The sequence below is a fragment of the Bubalus kerabau genome, chromosome 1, assembly GCF_029407905.1.
Source record: "Bubalus kerabau isolate K-KA32 ecotype Philippines breed swamp buffalo chromosome 1, PCC_UOA_SB_1v2, whole genome shotgun sequence".
In the NCBI taxonomy this organism is placed as follows: domain Eukaryota; kingdom Metazoa; phylum Chordata; class Mammalia; order Artiodactyla; family Bovidae; genus Bubalus; species Bubalus kerabau.
Window position 1 is genome coordinate 40,999,864 of NC_073624.1, and position 25,539 is coordinate 41,025,402.

The 25,539-nt window shown below is 40.6% G+C and overlaps 1 long non-coding RNA gene across 1 annotated transcript; it reads left to right on the plus strand.

Moving 5' to 3' along the window:
• Positions 1-6,394: 6,394 nt before the first annotated feature.
• LOC129641447 (uncharacterized) lies at positions 6,395-21,749 on the plus strand. The gene is made up of 3 exons (XR_008709336.1): positions 6,395-7,682; positions 8,529-8,644; positions 21,487-21,749. It is a non-coding gene; the product is annotated as an uncharacterized LOC129641447 (long non-coding RNA).
• Positions 21,750-25,539: the final 3,790 nt, after the last annotated feature.

The following is a 25,539-nucleotide window of genomic DNA, read 5'->3' on the forward strand; positions in this document are numbered from 1 at the left end:
GGGCTGCACAAAGCCCTCTGCAAACTTGATCAGTGCCTCCCCCAAGATAAAGTGGCTTACCTCGGCTTAGTTTCATGGAAATGGCACATATCTGGAGTCAGAAAGACATAGTTCTAATCCCGACTCTGTCACTAACTCTGAGAAAAATCACTTAATCTCTCTGAGCCTTCTCCATAATCTACAAAATGTGATGGTTCGGGGCAGGAGATCTGGGTGAGGGAGTGGGCTAAGTGGTCAAGTTTCTTCTCAATTCAGCCATTCCTGATAGTGATGTTCTAACACAAGGTTATCAGATGGAAGAGCTAGAACATGCTTAGTCTAGTAGGTGGGGAATAATAGAAATAGCTGCCAGTCATGTAGGGTCTTCCAAGTGGCTTAGTGGTAAAGAATCTGCCTGCCAATGCGGGAGACACAGGAGATTCAGGAGATGTGGGTTTGATCCCTGGGTTAGGAATAGCCCCAGAGGAGGAAATAGCAACCCACTCCAGTATTCTTTCTTGGGGTCCTATGGACAGAGGAGCCTGGCAGGCTACAGTCCATGGGATCACAAAGAGTCTGACAGGACTAAGCGACTGAGCATGCACACCAGTCATATAACTCTTTCCAGAGTACCTGGTCCAGACCTCTCAGAGCACTAACTATAATGTGCGATTTATAGCCAGAGTCTCTCAAAGGCAAGTCCAGTTCAGTTCAGTCACTCAGTCGTGTCCGACTCTGCGACCCCATGGACTTCAGCACGCCAGGCTTCCCTGTCCATCACCAACTCCCAGAGCTTGCTCAAATTTATTTCCACAGAGTCGGTGATGCCATACAACAATCTCATCCTCTGTCATCCCCTTCTCCTCCTACCTTTAATCTTCCCCAGCATCAGGGTCTTCTCTAGTGAGTTAGTTCTTTGCATCAGGTGGCCAAAGTATTGGAGCTTCAGCTTCAGCATTAGTCCTTCCAATGAACATTCAGGACTAATTTCCTTTATGATTGGCTGGTTCGATCTCCTTGCAATTGAAAGAGACTCAAAGGCAGAGACTGTCTCTAATTCATCTGGAGGTTCCCCAGGGTACAGCACAATGCCTAGCATGTAACACATATCTTTGTCAACATCTACTGTAAACGTTCTCTGTAACCAATCACAGTAAAACTCGTTGTCACACAAAACTTAGCATTTATACTACACAGTATGGTTCTGAGGTAAACTGTGGACCAGAAGATCTAGGCTAAGATCAGCTGGGAGATTCTAATCAAGCTGTGGGTCCAGTTGGCTTGACTCCTTGCTATGGGCTATGCTCCTGTTCCTAGAACCCTAGGATGAAGGGACAGCAGCTAATCAGAAGAAAGTATTCCCCTGACAGGAGCATGAAAGGGTAAAAACTTCACTGCACACAAACATTTCAAACATGTGATTCTATCACTTCCGTTAGTATTTTATTTACCAAGCAAGTCACTTGATCAAGCTCAACCTTCATTGAGTGGCAAAATATACTTCATGGCTAGTGGACGGAACTGCAAAGCCACAAGACAGAAGGTATGGATACAGGTACGAATGCAGTCTAGCACCATAGATGGAAGCTTAGAGAATTAATGAGTTCATGATAGTCCTGTCTTTTCATACCTTTTTTGAGTTCTTAACTAATGACTACATCAAATACTCCAGCAATTTTGTCAGAATAGCATTAGTCATTGGTAAATATTAAATAATTGGATGTCTAGAAATCATTCCCATGTGATCTGAACTAGAGGGACTTAATAGGTGTGGGTGGTGCTCTGTAAATACTCTTTCTGGCAGTATATAGCATTTCTTTTCATGATCCCAGTCTGAGCCAAAAGAAGAAAAAAAAAGAGAATCAAAAATAGAAAAAAAAAAAATTAGGGAAATGTCCTCTAGGGTTTGAGTATATAAACCTGTGGGGTCTGTTGTTTTTAATTCTTTTATTTGAAGATGATGGTTTGAACTAGTTGGTTGAACTCCCCTATTCCTATCCTAGGCGTAACTAACAGATCCTTCTTTGCAAGACAATGGATGCTTATGTCATGTCCAGCTAGAACCTTATCAGCAAAGGCCCTCCAAGAAGTTTCTGCCCTGCTGGGACCCTCACCTTCCTTCCAGAGCCACTGAATGGCTTCCGCCACATTTCTATGGGGCCAGCACACCTGCTCTGAATATCAATTTGCTTGTGCCTCTGGATTTCCAGGTGGTGACTTTTATTGCTTTCCAAAGCATGAAATTTGAACTTTGGTTTTCCCTGATGTCAGATTAGCCAAATCACCTTAACAGTGAACTTTTTAAATAAAGCGGCTATGAGGTGGTTACCTCATATTTTAAGAGCCCATTAGAACTGCATAGAAAGTTTGCTAAAAGGCAGAAAGAAAAGTATTGAACATTTAAAGTTTCAACTGGTAATCTCTCCTGAAATATTAGGTGTAGACTAGCTTACATACATTTTTAAATGTTATAAACCACACATCTGAAGATAGAATAATAAGCTTCTGTGGCTGCAGATAGAATTTCCTTGTCTATTTTTCAAAGAAACAGGATCTTTTATGTTGGGGGAGGGGTATGGAGAAAAACAGTCCTGGATGGCACAACACTCTGCTGGTGGCTTCAGTGTGAGGTCATTTCACACTACAAGTCACAGAGCAGAGTGTGATCCTTATAAACTCATAGCCTATTTTAGCAAACAGAAGTAATTACAAACAAAACACCCACCAGTTGAGATTGTACATGGTACCCCATTTGCCAAGGCTGAAATGTAAAGCCAACCAAATAAAACTCTGCCTCACTCACCATGCGAATTGGTTGCCTAAGGTATAATTATGTGAAGACTCCTTGTAAACCCTTGCTTGTGTGTGCACATTTGATTCAGAGGCCTCTCACTAGAGGATAGCTAATCACTTTGTGTCAACACTGACTCTACTGCCCAGAGTCCAGTGCTGAGACACCTTGGCAGATCTTTTGTGGCTGCTTTATTGGTGTTTAGTTGCTCAGTCATGTCTGAATCTTTGTAACCCAAAGCTCACCAGACTTCTCTATTCATGGGATTTCCCAGGCAAGAATACTGGAGTGGGTTGCTTTTTTCTTCTCCAGGGGATTTTTCCTGACCCACTAATTGAAACTGCATCTCTTGCATCTCCTGAATTGGCAGGCAGATTCTTTGCTGCTGAGCCACTAAGGAAGCCCATAAGCAAATGGAACTTGTCTAAATAAGTGGTACAGCTATAAGTATATGTATACCCTCTACTGGAGAAGGCAATGGCAACCCACTCCAGTACTCTTGCCTGGAAAATTCCATGGACAGAGGAGCCTGGTAGGCTGCAGTGCATGGGGTTGCAGAGAGTCGGACACAACTGAATGACTTCACTCTCACTTTTCACTTTCCTGCATTGGAGAAGGAAATGGCAACCCATTCCAGTGTTCTTGCCTGGAGAATCCCAGGGACGGGGAAGCCTGGTGGGCTGCCGTCTATGGGGTCACACAGAGTCGGACACGACTGAAGCGACTTAGCAGCAGCAGCAGCAGCATACCCTATACTAACTCAATGAAGCTATGAGCCATGCTGTGCAGAGCTACTCAAGATGGAAGGGTCATAGTGGAGAGTTCTGACAAAATGTGGTTGGTCCACTGGAGGACAGAATGGCAAACTACTCTAGTATTCTTGTTGTGAGAACACTATGAACAGTATGAAAAGGCAAAAAGATATGATCAAGGAAGATAGCCACCCCCCCACCCCCCCACCCCACCCCCCGCCTCATGTCAGAAGGGGTCCAATCTGCTACTGGGGAAGAGTGGAGGACAGCTACTAATAACTACTGAAAGAATGAAGCAGCTGGGCCAAAGCAGAACTGATGCTCAGTCTGGTGATGAACATAAAGTCTGATGCTGCAAAGAACAATATTGCATAGGAACTGGAAATGTTAGGTCCACAAGTCAAGATAAATTGGAAGTGGTTAGGCAGCAGAGACATTACTTTGCCAACAAAGGTCCATCTAGTCAAGGCTGTGGTTTTTCCAATAGTCATGTATGAATGTGAGAGTTGGACTATAAAGAAAGCTGAGCACTGAAGAATTGATGCTTTTGAACTGTGGTATTGGAGAAGACTCTTGAAAGTCTTGGACTGCAAGGAGATCCAACCAGTCCATTCTAAAGGAAATCAATCCTGGGCGTTCATTGGAAGGACTGATGCTGAAGCTGAAACTCCAGTACTTTGGCCACCTCATGCGAAGAGTTGACTCATTGGAAAAGACTGATGCTGGGAAAGATTGAAGGCAAATGAAGAAGGGAGCGGCAGAGGATGAGATGGTTAGATAGCATTACCGACTCAATGGACAGGAATTTGAACCAATTCCAGGAGTGAAGGACAGGGAAGCCTGGTGTACTGCAGTCCATGGGGTCACAAAGAGTCAGACACAGCTTAGCAACTGAACAACACCATATACCCTCTACTGTCCATTTTTACTCTCCTAGGAAAGCATACATTTGAACCACTATATTTCTGATCTGTCACAAAATCTTTCCTGCAGAAAATCCCAAGATTTTCTGGCACTTCTTTAAAGCTTTATCTTCAATCAGTAGATTTCTAAGAGTTTTATTTCTATTTCTGTGAAGCAATAATACTGATTTTAAAAAATAGTTGAATTAGGTCTTACCAATTGGATAGGAATGTAAAACATTCTGACCGGGTGATGCCCTAGTGTTTGTAGTTCCACCTTTTGTTTTGCAGATGAGAAAATTAAAATTAAGAGAGAAACAAAACACCCAGACTAAATTCCAGATCAGCCCCTTCCTGTAAAATGACCTGTTCACCATCCCAGGTTTGCTCCTCAGTAAAACCATAGTGCAATTTGAATTGGATTTTATTGACCCACAAACTGAAACTGAGAAGCATACAATGAATGAAACTGGAAATTAGGACTATGAAAGTAGTCTTCCCCATTCTTCACTCAAACTATTCCCTTCAAAGAATTTATTGTTGCTCTTCCCTTGAGGGTAGGAAATTAAGGATATAAGAACATCTTTACTGCATTCCACAGCTCTAGACCCAAGATGGTAGGCCCTAGGTGTGTGTGTGTGTGTGTGTGTGTTTGTGTGCATACTTGCTCAGTTGTGTCTGACTCTTTGCAACCACAGGAACGGGGTAGCCCACCAGGCTTCTCTGTCCATGGGGATTTCCTAGGCAAAAATACTGGAGTGGGTTGCCATTTCCTTCTCCAGGGAATCTTCCCGACCCAAGGATCGAACCCATGTCTCCTGCATTGGCAGACAGATTCTTTACCAGCTGAGCCACCTGGAAAGCCCAGCCACTAGCTACCTGTGGCTATAAATTTGAGTAAAGTAAAATCAGTAACTAATAAGGACCTACTGTACAGCACAGGAAATTCTTCTCAGTACTTTTAGTGACCTATAGGGGGAAATAATCTAAAAAACAGTGGATATATTAATATGTATATGTATAGCTGATACACTTGACTGTACAGCAGAAACTAATGCAATGTTGTACATGCACTATAGACTAAAAAATTAAAAAAAAAAAAAGAATTGTTACCCTATTCAATACCAGGAAAAAAAATAAATGTAAATAAAATGAAAATTTAAAAATCAGTTTCTTAGTTGCACTAGCCACATTTCAAATGCCCAGTAGCCACACGTGGCTGGTGGCACTGTATGGAACACCATAGCATACAGAACATTTCCACTGTCACAGATAGTTCCATTGGATGGTTCTGCTCTGTTGTCAGGAAATAAAGTTTTCTTCTTTGCACTCTGAACTACACCATTGCTGAGAACATTTTGCAGAGTTATTGGTAGAGAGAACATTCCTTCCTGGGAAAGTCCTTTGTCAGTCTTTTCAGCCTGACAGTCTTTTCAGCCTATTGTAAAAAAATATTGTAGACTGGGTATCTTATGAAATACAGAAGTTTGTTTGTTATAGTTCTGGAGGCTGGACTGTTCAAGATGCAGGCAGATTCTAAAAGAGCACTTTCCAGTTCACAGAAGGCCCTCTTCCCAATGTGTCTCACAAGGCAGAAGGGGTGAGGGAGCTCTCTGGAGTCTTTTTTATAAGGGCACTAATCGCTTTCCTGGTGGCTCAGGTGGTAAAGAATCTGCCTGCAAAGTAGGAAACATGGGTTCGATCCCTGGCTAGGGAAGATTCCCTGGAGAAGGGAATGGCAACCCATTTCAGTATTCTTGCTTGGAGAATTCCATGGACAGAGGAGCCTGGAGGGCTACTGTCCATAGGGTTGCAAAGGGTGGGACACAACTGAGAGACTAACACACACACAAAACCTCATTCACGAAGGCTCCACCCTCATGACCTAATTATCTCCTAATTCTATCACACTGGGGATTGGATTTCAACATATGTATTTGAGAGAACACTGATATTTGGTCTATAGCATCCTGACTTCTGTCTCTGTGTTACAACCTTACCACCAACAGCCTGTGAGGCTGATTCTTGTATGCAGGATTTTGTGTTTTTAGCTTATCATGTTCATATCAATATTTCTTTCTCAAACAAAGACATTTCATTTAGTAGGATTTCTAGGGGAAAAAAAGGGTGCTATATTATATTGGAAATATTATGAAATGAAAATTCATCACTTTTATTTATACCTTCTAGCAAAAATTATCAATGAATACAAAAAGTTGTTAATTTAAGCTTAACATGTAAGTGTGAGATCATGAGAAAGTAAATTTTTATCTCACCTTACTGATGAACTAAATGTTATTGAAACACTGAGTACAGGGAGAGTATGTTGTCATCAATATTGCATATCACAAATATCAAATGTCATTGGATATATTGGTATTTCTAATTAAACAAATTTTTAGATTTGTTTGGGCTTCTAGCTCTGCCTCTCTGACAATGTGACTTGTATTTGATCTTTCAGGTTTTAAAAGAAAAATCAATTATGCAGTGATCAATCAGAGTAAAAGTCTTTGTACGTTAAGGGAAATTAAAGTAGTGACAAAAATAACAGGATCACTACCAGAACACTAAGATATTAGAAAAGCATAAAAGTAATAAATATAGTGATTTGGTGGAGGAAATGAAAAATATCCTCTTTGGAGCAGTATGCATAGTGATTAGGAAGGCTATCTCCTAAGCCCATCCCACTGATTAGATAGATTCCAAAACCCAGTTCTATGAGTTTCTGACATTGTGTGAAATTGAAGAATTTAATTAACTTCCTTGAGCTGAGTCTAGAAAAGCCCTTATAAGGAGGACACTTGCTGAAAAGCTGAATTTATGAACTAACCCCCAAATTTCCATTCATCACAGCCTCCTCATGTTTCTGATCCCTAGTTGTTAACTCTTCATTCATATTTTTCTTTTTCTCTCTACTCTGTCATCCAGCTTATTATCTAAAAGGCAGCTTCTCATTCTTGGGAGTTAGATCATTTGTGCTGTATGTACAGTGTGGATCTGCCCTATTGAATCTGAAACCTCCAGCAGCTTTTCCTGGACAGTAGCTAAGTGTTTGCCCTCCTGAATTACGTGTCCTTCAGGATCCATGACAGGATCTCTTAAGTGGATATGCTCATAAACTAGACCTGTTTCTCACAGCTCAGATGCTTCCCCTCCTCTGTGCACTGCTGCGGGATAATCCTGAACTGCAGAGATCAGTCCTGACTGCCTGTCTTTTCCTCTTTCTTCCAACATCCTGAGGACTGGCAGAGACTTCATGTAATTAACCTGCCACCCTTTGCCTGGCCCAAACAAGGGTGTGATCAATGTTAAATGAAGCAACAGTACTCAAAGTAGTCTGATCTGTTACTCCTTACAGAATTCTTTATGTGTGCAGTAATTTGTGCTGTGCAGTTTGGGGAGTGGAAGTCATTTAAAAAATGGTTCTTCAAAGAAATAACCTATAATTTATTTCAGGAAGTCAATCATATAATTAAAAAGTGTGTTGCAATAGTAAAGATAGATTTCTGCATTCTGTTGCTCTTGGGGGAGGGTTCCAAAAACTGGCCTACATGAAATTTCCACCATCTTTCTAGGAGTGAATATTTCCTTCCTAGGGCATTAAAACTTCTTATGTGTTTATGCTGCTGCTAAGTCACTTTAGTCGTGTCCAACTCTTTGCGACCCCATGGACTGCAGCCTACCAGGCTCCTCCGCCCATGGGATTTTCCAGGCAAGAGTACTGGAGTGGGTTGCCATTGCCTTCTCCGTATGTGTTTATGGTTATGGGAGATTTAGGTCCAGCCCAGGAGGAGGTCTGGTTCCCAGGAGATAAGCTGAGTTTGTGATTGTAAGGAAGGGAGTGAATGTAGCTAGTTTTCCGGGCACCAGAAGATGAAGGGTGAGAAAAAAAAAGCATTCTCTTATTAATGTCAGCAGGGCTATACAAATTGCCAAGAGCAAATGTTCTTAAATTGATGATGTCTATGATAACTTATTAAAATTTTCATTTATTAAAATCTGTGGTCATTCAAATAAATGGCATTACCTTATTGCTAATTTGTGGGTGATTATATTCTTCAGTGGAGAAGGTCACTTAATTATTTCAAATTTCTGACTCCTAAGTCTGACTGTAGGAACTGATCCTGATCAGTTGGGAGAATTAGCTGAGCAGCTACACAAGGTGACTGAAATGTAAAGGACCCCTGATGTGGGAGAGAGAACCTATTGGTGGCACAACGGTGAGTCTAAAAGGAGGAAGTCAGCTAAGCATCGCAGTAGTTAAACAAAGTTTATCAAAGAATTGGGCGCTGGAGAATGGCATTGTGTTTTACAATGAAGGGAATATAATGTAAAATGAAGAGAAACAAAATTGGAGAAGGAATAGGTGGCACAAACCCCCACATTGCAAGGTCTAAATTTCTTTACTGTCTTACCACCGTCTACTTCTGCCTGGAGCTCCCAGTGCCTGTGCTTCCAGACATCGCCTGGGAACCCACCTCCCTACTCCCTCTCTCACCCCACCCTTCCACAGCAGATGTCCTGGTCACGCAGAAAGAATGGGAGAGCAGTGGGCGGGGGAGGGAAGGATGATATCACCCTGTGTGTGAAAGTTTGTATGATTGCAGTAGTATTCTCTGGACCATTTTCCACAGCAGTTTCCTTAATGGCAAGATAACACCACCAAGAACCAGTGTCACATGCTCTGGGGTCAGATGGCTGTAGGAAGTTCAATCAGTTGAGGCTGAGTGGCTGAAACTGAACAAGGTCAGAATTAGGGTGAAAAGGAGGAAGCACTCCCCATGGGTATGTTATTTAATAGGATGCCAAGAGAATCAATACTTAAATACTATTTTCATATTTAACACGATATTTTAAGATCAAAATTCATGCAAAAATCCACAAGGAATGAAATATTGTTATTTTAAGTAAAGAGAGGGTGGTTCTGCCTGCTTGTTTGGATTCTGTTATTGTGGTGAGAGAGTGTCGTTTTCAATCAACCTTGGGGTCCTGAACCCTGAGGCCCTTTCCTTCCTCACTAGGAGGGTTGATAAGGACGTGTGAACAAACTGCACAGTGCAGAGTTTCATATGTGGTCCTGTTTGATGGGAGAGATTTTATTAACTTTTCCCACTTGGCTCCATTTACAAATGCAAGTAAGGGAGCACGTTGGTTTTGCCTTGTGTTTCAGTGTGACTGAGAGGGCGCTGATACAGAACAATCCATTCAGTTTTAAAGAGGGTGGTGATTAGGGCAACTTTCTACAGAAGAAGCTGAGGGTAAGACAGATGACAGCAGGGTCTCTAGCACCTCGCTCACTGTTAAACCTATGTGGATCGGTGGATCAGCAGCACAGTAACCTATGTGGATCAGTATGATGAGTGGCAGACGTAATCCTTGTAACTCAGATTTGAATTGAAGGTGAAGTAGAGAGTGACAGAACTAGACCCTCTTGGCTGGCCTACCCCTCCACGTTCGGCAATTCCTTTTCTAATGCTTCCTTATCAAAGGGGTATATTGTTTCATTGGGGATGATCTAGGACTAGGGAAGATTGTGAATCAATGTTAAGAGATACAAAAACATCAAACAATTTCACAAATTTCAAATGAGTAATAAGAAAAAGCCTGGAAGAGGAAACCAGGGCCAGATTTTGAAAGACTTTTTATCTTGAAAGACTTAAAATGCTGATGTAAGAATGCTGATTTAATTTCAACTTTCATTCTAACTTAGGACTTCTGGTTTAACACATGCAGTAGATGGTCAGTCCAATGCAGTAAAAAGGGCACAGGATTAGGAATCAGAGGTACCAGATTTGAATCCCAGCTGTGATGCTTATTGACTGAAACCTTTGGCAAAATATGTGTCTTCTCCAAATTTCAATTGTAACACCTATAAAGAGAATGCTTAAGCCACTGATTATTATACAACTAAAATAAGTACAATGCATGGCTTACAAATGGAGAAGGCAATGGCACCCCATTCCAGTATTCTTGCTTGAAAAAATCCCATGGGCGGAGGAGCCTGGTAGGCTGCAGTCCATGGGGTTGCTAAGAGTTGGACATGACTGAGCGACTTCACTTTCACTTTTCACTTTCATGCATTGGAGAAGGAAATGGCAACCCACTCCAGTGTTCTTGCCTGGAGAATCCCAGGGATGGGGGAGCCTGGTGGGCTGCCATCTATGGGGTCACACAGAGTCATTCGGACACGACTGAAGTGACTTAGCAGCATGGCTTACAAAAATCACTCCATAAATATTAGCTACCATTATTGATAAGTTCAAGCATATCAGATTTAGTGATCAAATGATATTGAGTACTTAGGGATCCAATTTAATTTAATTCTAGCAAGACTGAAACTGTGATGTTACCATGGACACTAACTGGTATCAAGTGTATTGGCATCCTATACTGCATAATAAACTGAACAGCTTAAAACAATGCCTAAACATGTATTATCTCACAGCCTCTGTGGTCAGGAGTCTGGGGTCTTATCTGGGTTCTCTGCTAGGGTCTGACAAAGTGCAACCAAGGTGTCAGTTGAGCTGTGTTCTCTCTGGAGGCTTGACTTGGGAAGAATCCACTTCTAGTTCATTCAGGCTGTTGGCAAAATTCATTTGACTATGACTGTATAACTGGGGACTCCTGTATTTTGCTGGCTGTCACTTCAAAGTGGCACTCAGATTGTAGAGGCCACTGCAGACCTTTGCCATGTGGGCTTCTTCCACATGGCTGCTTCTGCTAAGTCAGAGTCCTAATGTAATAGCATCACAAGAGTACTGTTCCATCAGCTCTGTCATGTTCTCTTGGTTAGAAGCAAGTCACAGGGCCTTCCTACTCCTTCAAGGGGAGGCATTACATAAGGCATGGACACCAGCCGAGGGGAAAACACTAGGGGTCACCTTCAGGTGTGTCTGCCCCATGCTGAGTGAGTAAGAAAAGCAGAAGGAAAAACCAGTGCTGAGCTTCGCATGAAGAGTTTGTTCTTAGGTATGTTCTATTCCTCAATAAGGTTGCAGCTGAAAGAGTAAATAACACAATCCCATTAAGAGTTGAAAATAGAAAATCAGAATTCAAAAACAAAGTCAGGGATAGACTATCAATCCAACATAAGCAATCACTGAAACTGCATGGATTCAATTTCAGGGAAAGACAAGATACAGAAAGTGAAAGTGAAGTTGCTCAGTCGCCTCCGACTCTTAGCTACCCCATGGACTGCAGCTCACCAGGCTCCTCCGCCCATGGGATTTTCCAGGCAAGAGTACTGGAGGGGGTTGCCACTGCCTTCTAGGATACAGAAGGAAGGATGAAAGAATGAAGATTAAACCTCAGCCTAGACGTCTGGTATGTGGTAGTAAGAGGAATAAGGCAAACAGCAGGGCAAACTGTCACTTAGAAAAAAATAGAATAATGAATAACAATAACAATAATAGGATATCAATAAGAAACTTATTTTATGAGAAAAATCTCCCTATTGTATCAGGACTGCTTAAAGTCCTTACACATATTAGCTCATATAATCATCACAAAGCCCTGTAGGATAGTAATACTCTCCCCATTTTACAGAGGTAGAAGCTGAGTCACAGAGCATTTAAGTAGCCTGTGGGAGGGGACACAGCTAGGATGATAGTAGAAGATGGCATTTGGCTGCTGGAGAAGAGAGCAGACAGGACGATGTCAGAGAGGCCCAGGTCTCACGCAGGAGCAGTGACTCACCTTGTCAGGATGACTGGGATCCAGTGATGGGGTGGCCATTGTTAGGAAATGTGTAAATAGGAACAGAGGAATAAGTGCAGCAGGCAAAGGCAGGGCTGGGAGGTGATGGGGATCAGACAGTTGAAGTTTTAAGCATTATGGGTTTAACCACTCCCCTCTGAAAAAGGAACAAAAGAGGGCCTTCCCCAGGAACTCCAGAAATTTCTCAGCTTCATTTCTTTCTTATTACAATGATGTTTTTTTTTTTAATTGGTTTTTATTGGAGCATATTTGTTTTACAATGTTGTGTTAGTTTCTGGTGTACAGCAAAATGAATCAGCCTGATAATTCCTGATTTATTAGGAATATATATATATATATCCCCTCCCTTTTGAACTTCCTTCCCATTCAGTTCACCACAATGCAGTAAGTAGAGTTCCCTGTGCTATACAGTATCTTCTCTTCAGTTGTCTATTTTATACATGGTATTGTTATGACCAACCTAGATAGCATATTCAAAAGCAGAGACATTACTTTGCCAACAAAGGTTCGTCTAGTCAAGGCTATGGTTTTTCCTATGGTCATGTATGGATGTGAGAGTTGGACTGTGAAGAAGGCTGAGCGCTGAAGAATTGATGCTTTTGAACTGTGGTGTTGGAGAAGACTCTTGAGAGTCCCTTGGACTGCAAGGAGATCCAACCAATCCATTCTGAAGGAGATCAGCCCTGGGATTTCTTTGGAAGGAATGATGCTAAAGCTGAAACTCCAGTACTTGGGCCACTTCATGCAAAGAGTTGACTCATTGGAAAAGACTCTGATGCTGGGAGGGATTGGGGGCAGGAGGAGAAGGGGATGACAGAGGATGAGATGGCTGGATGGCATCACTGACTCGATGGACGTGAGTCTGAGTAAGCTCCGGGAGTTGGTGATGGACAGGGAGGCCTGGTGTGCTGCGATTCATGGGGTCGCAAAGAGTCGGACACGACTGAGCGACTGATCTGATCTGATTGATACATAGTATCAATAGTGTATATGTGTCAATCCCAACTTCATTTCATTCTTGATGCTTATACCACAGAACAGTATTCAGTAATTTGCATGACTGTATTGCTTATGCTCTTAAATAATTTATGACATATCTTCAATCACTCACATTTGTACAGTGGGCACAGTACAATATAGTGGTTAAGTTAGACAGCCTTTCTAATTGTGGTTCCGTTACTTAACTAGCAACTATTTAGCACTTTTTTATTCAGTTTCCTCATCCAATAGTGTAGATCATAGTACCACATGATGTAATTGTGAGAACTAATTTAATTAGTACATAAAAAGTGCTTAAAGGCTTGTAAATGCCAACTCTAAGTGCTCTCATATCTTCCTCATTTGCAAGTGAGCCACCCATGAAAAGAAGCATGTCTTCTATTATTTGTTAATACCCTCCCCTCACACATCAAGTAAACCAGCATAATATGGTGGTTCCTGGAAAAATTATAGATAGAGTAAAAGAAATATCTCCAGGAGGAATGTAGGAGAATCACAGGTGGTGGAGGAGGTAAAAAATAAAAGTGAAAGGTTAAAAGAAGAAATAGGATGTGTTTTTTAGAGGAAAAAATGACAGTGAATGGGAAAATATCATGCCAATGTGTCACTTGAATTAAGACTCAGACACTGGGACCTATGGGCATGAGGCAGTATTTCTAGCTTCTGCCCACAATATGTAAATAGTGTTCTTTTTATTTTCTTTATTTTTTGCTGTGTTGGGTCTTTGATGCTGCAGGAGCTTTTCTCTAGTTGCATTGAGCTGGGGCTGCTCTCCAGCTGTGGTGTGTGGACTTCTCATTGCAGTGGCTTCTCTTGTTGCGGCTCCTGGCTCTAGAGCACAGACTCAATAGCTGTGGTGCATGGGCTCAGTTGCTCTAAGGCACGTGGGACTTTCCCAGACCAGGGATCCAAACTGTGTCTACTGCACTGGCAGGTGGATTCTTTAGAAGACATTTGTGGGTGAAGTAGTAAGGGAGGCCCTGACCTGGTAAGTTGTGCTGGGGTGGGCAGGTACCACCTGGACTGTCCATAAGTCAGGTCTTGCTTAGGATGAGCCTTCTGGAATGTAGATTTAGGGTCAGTTCTTAGCTTAGCATCACCAGCTGAAGAAGAAGAAACTTGGAGGTCTTAAAAAATAGAGAGTTTACCTCCAACTTTTTTACAAGATCAGGACGTATCTGAGGTTTATTCCCAAGTATTAGCTACTGTTTGGATGTCACTAAATCTTAACCTAATGAGAATTCCCCCTACCCCCTTAAATGTAATTGCATAATTACACAAGAATAGATCATGCTTGGGGCTGTTCAAAGGATGCTCAAAGCAAATGGGCAGTCCTAGGAGACAGATCTTGTTCTCTTGGGACTGGCATCTTGACTGAGTGATTTGAGCAGAGGATTAATATAGGAAAGACCATTTGCTCCTTGAGCCCGGGACAGTTCATTTACAGTAAGGATTCTTTCTCAGGTCCCCAACATGGAGAATGGGGTAAATGCCACTGGGAAAGAAAATGGTGTAAAAGTTTCCATTACTGCTTGCTCATTGTTACTGTTTCTCTAGTGGGCTTTTTTTTTTTTTTAATTGGAGAAGATCCCCTGGAGAAGGCTATGGCCAGTGCAGGAGAGATAAGAGACTCAGTTTTGATACCTGGGTTGGGAAGATCCCCTGGAGGAGGGCATGGCAACCCACTGCAGTAATCTTGCCTGAAGAATTCCATGGAGAGAGGAGCCTGGAGGGCTATAGTCCAGGGGGGTCACAAAAAGTCTGACACAATTAAACAACAAACACTTTCATCTTTTTTTCTTAGTTGCTTCTAAATGTTCTGTTAGTTTCTGCTGTACAATGAAGTGATCAGCTATATGGATGCAGATATACTCTCCCTCTCGGACTTCCCTCCCACACCCCTCCCATCTCACTCCTCTAGTTTATCATAGAGCACTGAGCTGAACTCCCTGTGCTGTACAACTGCTTTCCTAGCTATCTATTTTACACTTAGTAGTGTATATACGTCAATCCTTCCACATTCACCCCACTCTTCCCCTCCCCAACTGTGTCCACGTGTCCATTGTCTATGTCTGTGCCTCCATTCCTGTCCTAATATGTGTTCATCTGTACCACTTTTTTAGATTCCGCATATATGCTTTAAGATAGGTTATTTTGCTCAGCTTTTTAAGAGGGAGAAATTACTTTTCTAATAAAAGTTATCCTATGGGTAACAGTTAATTGGGAAAGTTAATTATATCTCCCCTCCTCTTCTCTGTTCCTTCTTCTTAGTCTTTCTGACCCCTCAAAGCACTATGATCACCAACACACACCTAGAGTTCATCCCTTTTAAAGAAAACCTCTTCAGGAAGAATATTTCCACCTTGAGAGGAGTGAAAACATTTCTATTATTCTGAGCTGGGGCAAGAGTTGTTGCATAGTATTAGGTTTGCTGTTGTTCAGTCACTAAATCATGCCCTGACTCTTTGTGACCCCATGGTCTGGAGCACACCAGGTTTCCTGGTCGTTCACTATCTCCCAGAGTTTGCTAAAATGCATGTCCATTGAATCAGTGATGCTACCTAACCATCTCATCCTCTAGCCCCTCTTCTCCTTTGGCCTTCAGTCTTTTCCAGCATTGGGGTCTTTTCCAGTGAATCAGCTCTTTGCATCAGGTGGCCAAAGTATTGGAGCTCCAGCATCAGTCTTTCCAATGAATATTCAGGGTTGATTTCTTTAGGATTGACTGATTGGATCTCCTTTCTGTCCAAGGGATTCTAGAGTCTTCTCCAGCACCACAATTGGAAAGCATCAATTCCTTGGTGCTCAGCCTTCTTTATGCTGCAACTCTCACATTCAAACCAGTATGAATTGTGGTGCTGGAGAAGACTCTTGAGAGTCCCTTGGAAAGCAAGGGACTTCCCTTGTAGCTCAGGTGATAAGGAATCTGCCTGCAATCTGCCCAGGTTCAATTCGTGGGTTGGGAAGATACCCTGGAGAAGAGAATTACTAACCACTGCAGTATTTTTGCCTGGAGAATTCCATGGACAAGGGAGCCTGGCAGACTACAGTCCATGGAATTGCAAAAGTCAGACACGACTGAGTAGCTAACACACACACTGGGAAAATCATAGCTTTGGCTATATGAACCTTTGTCAGCAAAGTGATGTCTTTACTTTTTAATACACAGTCTAGGGTTTCTCTACTGTCTATGGGGTTGCAAAGATTTGGACATGACTGAATGACTTTCACTTACAGGTTTTTCATAGCTTTCCTTTCAAGGAGCAAGGGTGTTTTAATTTCATGGCTGCAGTCACCATTCAGCAGTGATTTTAGAACCCAAGGAAATAAAATCTGCCACTGCTTCCACTTTTTCCCCTTCTATTTCCCATGAAGTGATGGAACAGAACACCGTGATCTTAGTTTTTTGAATGTTGAGTTTTAAGCCAGCTTTTTTTTAAAAAAAACAAAAACTATTTATTATTTATTTTAATTGGAGGCTAATTACTTTACAATATTGTATTATGTGATACATTCACATGAATCAGCCATGGGCGTACATGTGTTCCCCATCCTGAACCTTCCTCCCACCTCTCTCCCCATCCCATCCCTCAGGGTCATCCCAGTGTACCAGCCCTGAGCACCTGGTCTCATGCATCGAACCTGGACTGGAGATCTATTTCACATATGATAAGATACATGTTTCAATGCTATTCTCTCAAATCATCCCAGGCTTTTTACTTTCTTCTTTCATCCTCAATTCAGTTCAATTCAGTTGCTCAGTTGTGTCCAACTCTTTGCGACCCCATGGACTACAGCACACTAGGCTTCCTTGTCCATCACCAACTCCCAGAGTTTACTCAAACTCATGTCCATTGAGTCCGTGATGCCATCCAACCATCTCATCCTCTGTCATCCCCTTTTCCTCCCGCCTTCAATCTTTCCAAGCATCAGGGTCTTTTCAAATGAGTCAGTACTTTGCATCAGGTGGCCAAACTATAGGAGTTTCAGCTTCAGCATCAGTCCTTCCAATGAATATTCAGGACGGATTTCCTTTCGTTGGATCTCCTTGCAGTCCAAGGGACTCTTGAGAGTCTTCTCCAACACCACAGTTCAAAAACATCAATTATTCAGCTCTCAGCTTTCTTTATAGTCCAACTCTCACATCAATGCATGACTACTGGAAAAACCATAGCTTTGACTAGACAGACCTTTGTTGGCAAAGTAATGTCTCTGCTTTTTAATATGCTGTCTAGGTTGGCTGTCTTTCATCCTCATCAAGGGACTTTTTAGTTTCTTTTCAGTTTCTTATAATCGTATCTTCATTAGTATTAGGTTATATATTATGTCTTTACTGGTATTAGGTTATAATAGGACATGTCCTCTGGAGAGTAGGGAATGCACATGATTTTATGTGCATACTTATATTCAAATATAAGTAATAATAATATAAGCTCTATCACTGAATTCTGCCATATATTGACTTTTAAATTAAAACTTTTTATTAATTTAATAACATAACTTATGTAAATCATTTTCTAACTATTTCAGCTTAGATGTATTTTTAGGCACACTAAATGCCCTGTTGAGATTTCACTAAGTTAACTGCTCTTCACAGTCTATGAAAGTAACCAGATTTCAATGCAAAAATATACTACTTTACATAATACATCAGTGGAGACAATTTAGTTTTCTTCAATATTGAGAGTGAATTTAGCTTGAACTCATTAACATAACAATTCATGCTAAAATCAGTTCAGTCCACTCACTCAGTTGTGTCCAACTCTTTGCAACCGCATGGACTGCAGCAAGCCAGGCCTCCTGTCCATCACCAACTCCTGGAGCTTACTCAAACTCATGTTCATCAAGTCCGTGATGTCATCCAACCATCTCATCCTATGATGTTACCTTCTTCTCTTGCCTTCAATCTTTCCCGCCATCAGGGTCTTTTCCAAAGAGTCAGTTCTTCACATCAGGTGGCCAAAGTATTAGAGTTTCAGCTTCAGCATCAGTCCTTCAAATGAATATTCAGGACTGATTTCCTTTAGGATGGACTGGTTTGATCTCCTTGCAGTCCAAGGGACCGTTAAGAGTCTTATCCAACACCACAATTCAAAAGCATCAATTATTCAGCCACTCCAGTGTTCTTGCCTGGAGAATCCCAGGGACGGCGGAGCCTGGTGGGCTGCCGTCTATGGGGTCGCACAGAGTCGAACACGACTGAAGTGACTTAGCAGCAACTTAGCAGCAGCTTTCTTTATTGTCCAACTCTCACATCTGTACATGACTACTGGAAAAACCATAGCTTTGACTAGATCGACCTTTATTGGCAAAGCAATGTCTGCTTTTTGATATGCTGTCTAGGTTGGTCATAGCTTTTCTTCTATGGAGTAAGCGTCTTTTAATTTCATGGCTGCAGTCACCATCTGCAGTGCTTTTGGAGCCCAAGAAAATAAAGTCTGTCACTGTTTCCCCATCTATTTGCCATTAAGTGATGGGACTGGATGCCATGATCTTAGTTTTCTGAATGTTGAGTTTTAAGCAAACTTTTCCACTCTCTTCTTTCACTTTCATCAAGAAGCTCTTTAGTTTTTCTTCTACAAGGGCCTTTCTGCCATAAGGGCGGTGTCATCTGGACATCTGAGGTTATTGATATTTCTCCCATCAATCTTGATTCCAACTTTGCTTCATCCAGCCTGGCATTTTACATGATGTACTCTGCATATAAATTAAACAAGCAGGGTGACAATATACAGCCTGACGTACTCCTTTCCCAATTTGGAAGCAGTCTTTTGTTCCATGTCTGATTCTAAACTGTTGCTTCTTGACCTCCATGCAGATTTCTCAAGAGGCAGGTCAGGTGGTCTGGTATTCCCATTTCTTTAAGAATTTTCAAATTTAAGTTTTTTGTGATCTACACAGTCAAAGGCTTTGGCATAGTCAATAAAGCAGAAGTAGATGTTTTTCTGGAACGCTCTTGCTTTTTCAATGATCCAACAGATGTTGGCAATGTGATCTCATAGATGCTATAAGACACAGTCCTATTGTTATTAAATTTACAGACCCAGTGACAGTACATGCCATGGTTACTTTTATGTATCAACTTGATTGGACCATGGGATGCCCAGATATTTGGGTAAATATTTTTCTAGTGTTTCTATAAGGATGTTGCTAGATGAGTTTGACATTTAAATCTCTAGACTGAATAAAACAGATTGCCCAAGTGGGTCTCATCCAATTAGCTGAAGACCCTATTAAAAAGAAAAGCTATCTTTTCCCCAAATAAGAGGGAATTTCTCCTGCCCTCTTGTCTTTAGACTTGAACTGGGACATCAGGTGCAGACTTTGGACTTGCAGCCTCCATAATTACAAAGGTCAATTCCTTATAACAAATCTCTTTCTATATATATTCTATTTGTTTTGTTTATTTTCTGGTCCTCAGAAAGAATCTTTTTTAATAGAACACAACTTAGTTGATGTTTTCCTATTTATTGAGATATTATATCTAGTGTGTAAGTGGTGGCACTTTGGATTTTAGATAGAGATCATACTATATATCCCCTGGAGAAGGGAATGGCAACCCACTCCAGTATTCTTGCATGGAGAATCCCATGGACAGAGGAGCTTGGTGGGCTGTCGTCCATGGTATTGCAGAGTCAGATATGACTAAAGCAACTTAGCACATGCTACATATACAGAATAGAATTGTTTTCAATGTTTTTTTTCACTTTACATTAAATCATGCTTTTTTTTTCCTTATATAGTAGTTATTAGAAAAGTATACCTGTGGCGGATTCATTTTGATATTTGGCAAAACTAATACAATTATGTAAAGTTTAAAAATAAAATAAAATTTAAAAAAATTTAAAAAAAAAGAAAAGAATTTTAAATGTCATGTATTATTTCATAATATAGATATGATTTTTCTATTATTGGACTTCAGATTATTTTTGCTAACATATATAAAACTCTAATGAAACTTTTTGAATGCAAAACTCCCTCATCACTTCTGATTCTTTTCTTGTGGTAGATTCCTTGGAAAGGAATTATTTTGTCTGGTCTGGATTCTAGCTAGCAGTGTCTAGAAGTATTTGGGTCACCTGAACAATATATCAGGCTCTAGTAAAAGAATAACATTTCTAATAGAGAGGAAGATTAATTTAGATATAGTGAAATGGCTTAAGCAAAGATGCTCTCCATCTTCAGAATCTGCTAAAAATAGAGCCCAGGTATCTGTATTTATGAGGCCTCTGCAGGGGTTTTATGGTTGAATGTGCCTGAGGACCTTCTGAAAGCCTCATACATGTTTTCGAAGTCTAGACAATATACATATTTGTCTTTTCTCATCAATTACAGCCAGCTACAATCAAATTCATCAGTGACTCAGCTCTAAAATGGCTTCAGTCTACCATTCACATTAAGCTTGCTTCTCTGACACACCTGAACTCCAATATGCTCATTCTCTTCAACCTTTAATTTTCTTATAACCATGACCTTGATACTATTTTGCTCTGCCAGCTTATCCTCTTGGTGTTCATTTGGTGTCAAGTTGGTGACAGCATCCCACGGTCCAAAATCCTTTGGAGCCATATTGGACATGCCTTGCCACTCTGCTCAGAAGTTGAGTCTGTCTGTCTTAAAGAAAGACTCTGAGTCAAGACTCCCTTCTTTCTAAACTAACACGCTTTTCTTCTCCTTTCCTGTCCTATAATTTCCACTGTTGTGGTCATTGTATCATGTAAGACTACTCCAGTCCTTGTCTTGAGCAGCATCTATTTAAGAACCTGTATCCTTCTCTTTATCATTCTCATGAAAACAACTAATGGTCAGTATCTTTCTAGAGTCTTAATGAAGATTATGTCTTTTATTAATCAACAATAAAGTTATCTATTATAGTTAGAATTATTCTTTCCTCTCTCTTAGAGGTATTTGCATTTCAAAGAGATGTTACTAGGGAAACACATCTTAAATCTAAGGAAATAAATCTTTACAGATGCTGTTTCACAAACTGTGTGGTGGTCTGGTAGGGATTTGGGGGAGATTTTTGATAAGAGTAACCCATGATATGTCATCAAAGAAATGGAAGCATTATGCAGTAATGGGTGAGAGGGTCTTGAATTACAGTCATACTATTCACATTTTTCTAAGCAACTTTCAACATTTGAATGCTATGCTTTCATGTAGTATGCAACTGAAAATTCAACAACCCACCACATGACTGCAAGATACTAGTAATGGGAAACTGAGGGCAGTGGAACTTCAGATTTTTTTTTTTTAGTAAAGCTAAAACTGCCTTAAAAATAAATTCTATTAATTAATAAAAGTTCAATGACACTATGGGACAGAAAATTTCAACTGTATTTTACAGAATCCCAGATCTGTGACTCAAAGCCTGAGGTGATAATAGCCACCGGGACTGCTTCATTTCCTCCCCTGTGGAAGGACAACCCTGAGCTTGCCTGTGTACACTTTTGCTTCATGTTCATCTTCAAGGACCTTGGACAAACTTGTCCCTCTTTTAGGAAAAAACAACAACAATAACAACTACCCAACCAAGAAACAAAACCAGGAAAAAAGTGGGCCCGTGAACCTGCAGAGGAATTGCACAAGCTGCTAGAACCCGAATCTCCTTATATTTATTCTTTTCCTTCAAGGGCAAGAGCATGACAATGTTTCAGAGACTCTCATAACCCTGAGTTAGTTCTAAAGTACTGAAATCTTGGTTTGAGACATTTTCTTAAGCCAAGAATAAAGAAAACCATTTTTCTCAGAACCCAAAGGTGTAATCAGTGAAGAAGGCGCCAGCATCTGTGTTGAAAGATCCACCATTTGTGTTTGTGATGGCATGGGAGGCATAGAAAGCTTCTGAGAGCCTGTGATACTTTTAGCAGGCGCCTGGCATTTGAGGCAAGACCATTTACCCAGAAAACTGCCTGCTCTTTCAGCTTGGTAACCATGGACTCCAGCCAGAAGTGATTTTGGCTCATACTTGTTCTTTCTGAATTCCTCTAAAGAATGAAGAAGAGAAAGGAGAGATTTTCCCCCCCTTTTCAGCAAATTAAATTAGAGTAAATAAAAACATCTACTTATACAGTACAAAGCTCTGACTGTATGGATAGAAAGCTAGCTATTTGATAAATGCAAACACACACACGGAAAAACTTTTTTTACTTTTTAAAATGGATTGCGACCTCATAGTTCTGAAGCCAGGGCACACAGACTTTCGCTTACCTTCTCTGGTCTGGCAACTTCCTTCTGCTGGCAATAAGTTTGGCTTGTACAGTGAGATTTTGAAGAGAGGTCTGAGTTTGATTAACTGTGCCTTTATGAATAACATCCTCAGAGAATTCCAGGCTATGTTCAGACTCTCAGCTACAGCAGCCATGGAGCACTGGTGTATGGCTAAGCTGTTCCTTGCAATAGAGGATTCTGACAGACCATAACTCTTCCAACCTATGGTAGTCATCACCTTTATGGTAGGATGATATTCCTAACATTTTCTTTTTACTCACACTCTTCAGCTGATTTGTCAGTTTACTGGTAAGAGTCAAATCCGTTTTGATATGCAGTTTGCTCCCTGCTGGGAAGTGGCTACTCAGAGATAGATTTAGGATGTTCTCAAAAGATGAAGAGATACCTCACAGGAGGGATAAGACAGATAATACAGAAGGGGAAAACTTTTAAATTTGTTTATAGCTAATGTATTTCCTACAGCTGTAAATAGTCTCCAGATAACACAATTTAGCCTTGGAGTCTGTGGACTCTTCAGATCATGGGGAATCAGAAGTGGTAGTAACATGCCAGGGCCATATCTATGGTGAATAAGCTACTGGATGGAGGACCTTGACAGGTTGGTCTGTCTACCGGTTGGTAAATGCCATTGAGTGGAAAATCAACTGGCAACTAATGTTTTTCCTTCTTAACAAAGACCACCAAAGGGAGGGAAAAAGCCATCAATCTTTCCTGTGTTAATTGAGAACACTGGATGCCATTATGAAACCATTTCCTTTGGAGTCACACTGCTCATCTGAATCTTGGTTTGAGTTTGTTGAAACTGCAATGGTAGTAGGTATTATTATCATGTCACAGGGTACCATATTATACCATGATTGTTTTTCATTCTATGTGGTCCATAAAGCAAAATAAATTTTGAATAACCAATGGTGAAGGTTTTAATTGGTATATGAGCATATATTTTCAGGAGAAGAAAATGTTCCAGTTATACTATATTGCATTGGCAATTCAGTAAGTTTTCTCTTCACTGTGCTAGTAAAGATGCAAGATACTCATGTTCTGATTTTCTACCTCTTTTCTGCAGGAAAGCTACATGGTTCAATACTCTCATATATCACATGTGTTTTAGAGACTGAAGATAATTTTGTCTTACTGATTAAAAAAAATCAACAATATCTCTATGAGAATCATTTCTAGGAAAAGAGCCATCTTTACATAGTTGAATATAGTGTGGAAATCCAGAGTGACTAAGGAATCATTGAGCAAACCAGTTTATTTATAATTCCTACTCTCTCTTCTTTCCTTTTAGAAATTTCTCTCCTCCTACCCTTCTATGCTACCTTCTGCACTAGTACAATATCTCCTGTCAGATTTTTTTTAGACAGTATCTCTTGCTCTGGACCTTATTCTCTACCCCTTCATCAACCTGTATAAATTATAACAGGTATTAGTTACTTCAGAAACAGTAACCAGAAGAAACAAACAAACAAACAAAAAACCCAGGATTCCATTAAGCACCAAACATCACACTAACAACAATGGATAAAGACTTCAGACTACTTATGACATATTATCAACTCAGAATTTCATATTTTGCCAAGCTATCAATCAAATGGAAGGATATTTTAAAAGTCTTTTTCAGAAAGGCAAGGCCAGGATGCCAAATGTTTATCTTCCAGAGACCCTTTCTTTGAAATTTAATTGGACATGTATATATATTGAAACAATTTTGTACCAAATTCCCAATTTGGGGGAGTAGGGTGCAATTTCTCATGCCACCAAGCACTTCTCAAACACAAACTGGGTACCCTACAATTCAACTCAATTCTGACACTTTCTACCAGGAGACAGCATCCGATTCCACTACACACACATATACACACTTCAGATGCCTATCAGTTCAGTTCAGTTACTCAGTCGCATACGACTCTTTGTGACCCCATGGCCTGTAGGACACCAGGCTTCCCTGTTCATCACCAAATCCTGGAGCTTGCTCAAACTCACGTCCATCGAGTTGGTGATGCCATCCAACCATCTCATCCTCTGTTGTCCCCTTCTCCTCCTACTTTCAATCTTTCCTAGCATCAGGCTCTTCTCCAGTGAGTCAGTTCTTCCCATCAGGTTGTCAAAGTACTGGAGCTTCAGCTTCAACATCAGTCTTTCCAATGAATATTCAGGACTGACTTCTTTAGGATGGACTGGTTGTATCTCCTTGCAGTCCAAGGGACTCTCAAGGGTCTTCTCCAACACCACAATTCAAAAGCATCAATTCTCTGGTGCTCAGTCCAACTCTCGCATCCATACATGACCACGGGAAAAATCATAGCCTTGACTAGATGGACCTTTGTTGGCAAAGTAATGTCTCTGCTTTTCAATATGCTTCTATATTTTTCAGTAATTATAATAAATTGGCATTCATTTTTTTGCTCCTCCCTTCCCCCCACCACCGTGGGTTTCAATTGGGTGCTTATGGGTAAGTGCCTGCCTAGTAAGGGAAAGGTTATATAACCCAACCTAAAACCATCAATCAACTTGTCAGTCAAATGACATAGTACACAAGGAAGGAAGGCTGCCACTGTTAAGAAACCCAACCCTACCCTCACTGCAGGACTGTTTCTGGTTTCCAGACCACTTAATTCTCATTCTTTTCTTGAGAGTGCAATTTCACTTTGCTTAATAAAACTGTTATACTAAAAACTGCTCTGTGCCTCTTGACTAAATTCTTGCTCTTGAGAGGGCAAAAACTGAGGAATTGTCATTTTGCTGGTAGCATATATAAGGCATATAAAAAAGAAATGTAAACATAGCACACTAGGCTCTCAGAGCCGACTATTTTTTATATATATAATATATATATATATTTTATATATAAAATATATATATATTAAGTTATATTTATATAACAATATAAAGACTGTTCATTGATTTTCAACTTCTAGAATCAACTTATAAACAAAACACAGAAGAGAGATATAATTATAGAATGAGATAGAAATATTTTTATTTTAGAAGGGAGGCAACATGGAAGCAAGTACTGGAGTACTAATATCCTTACTTCACAAAATGGAAACTTGATGCACTTTTTGTGTGGGATAAAGGCATGTTTAAACATGCTTCTTAAAGTTAAAAATAACCAGCAGAGAATCTGAGAGCAGTAGCATTCTCTGTCTGGATTAGATAGTTCATC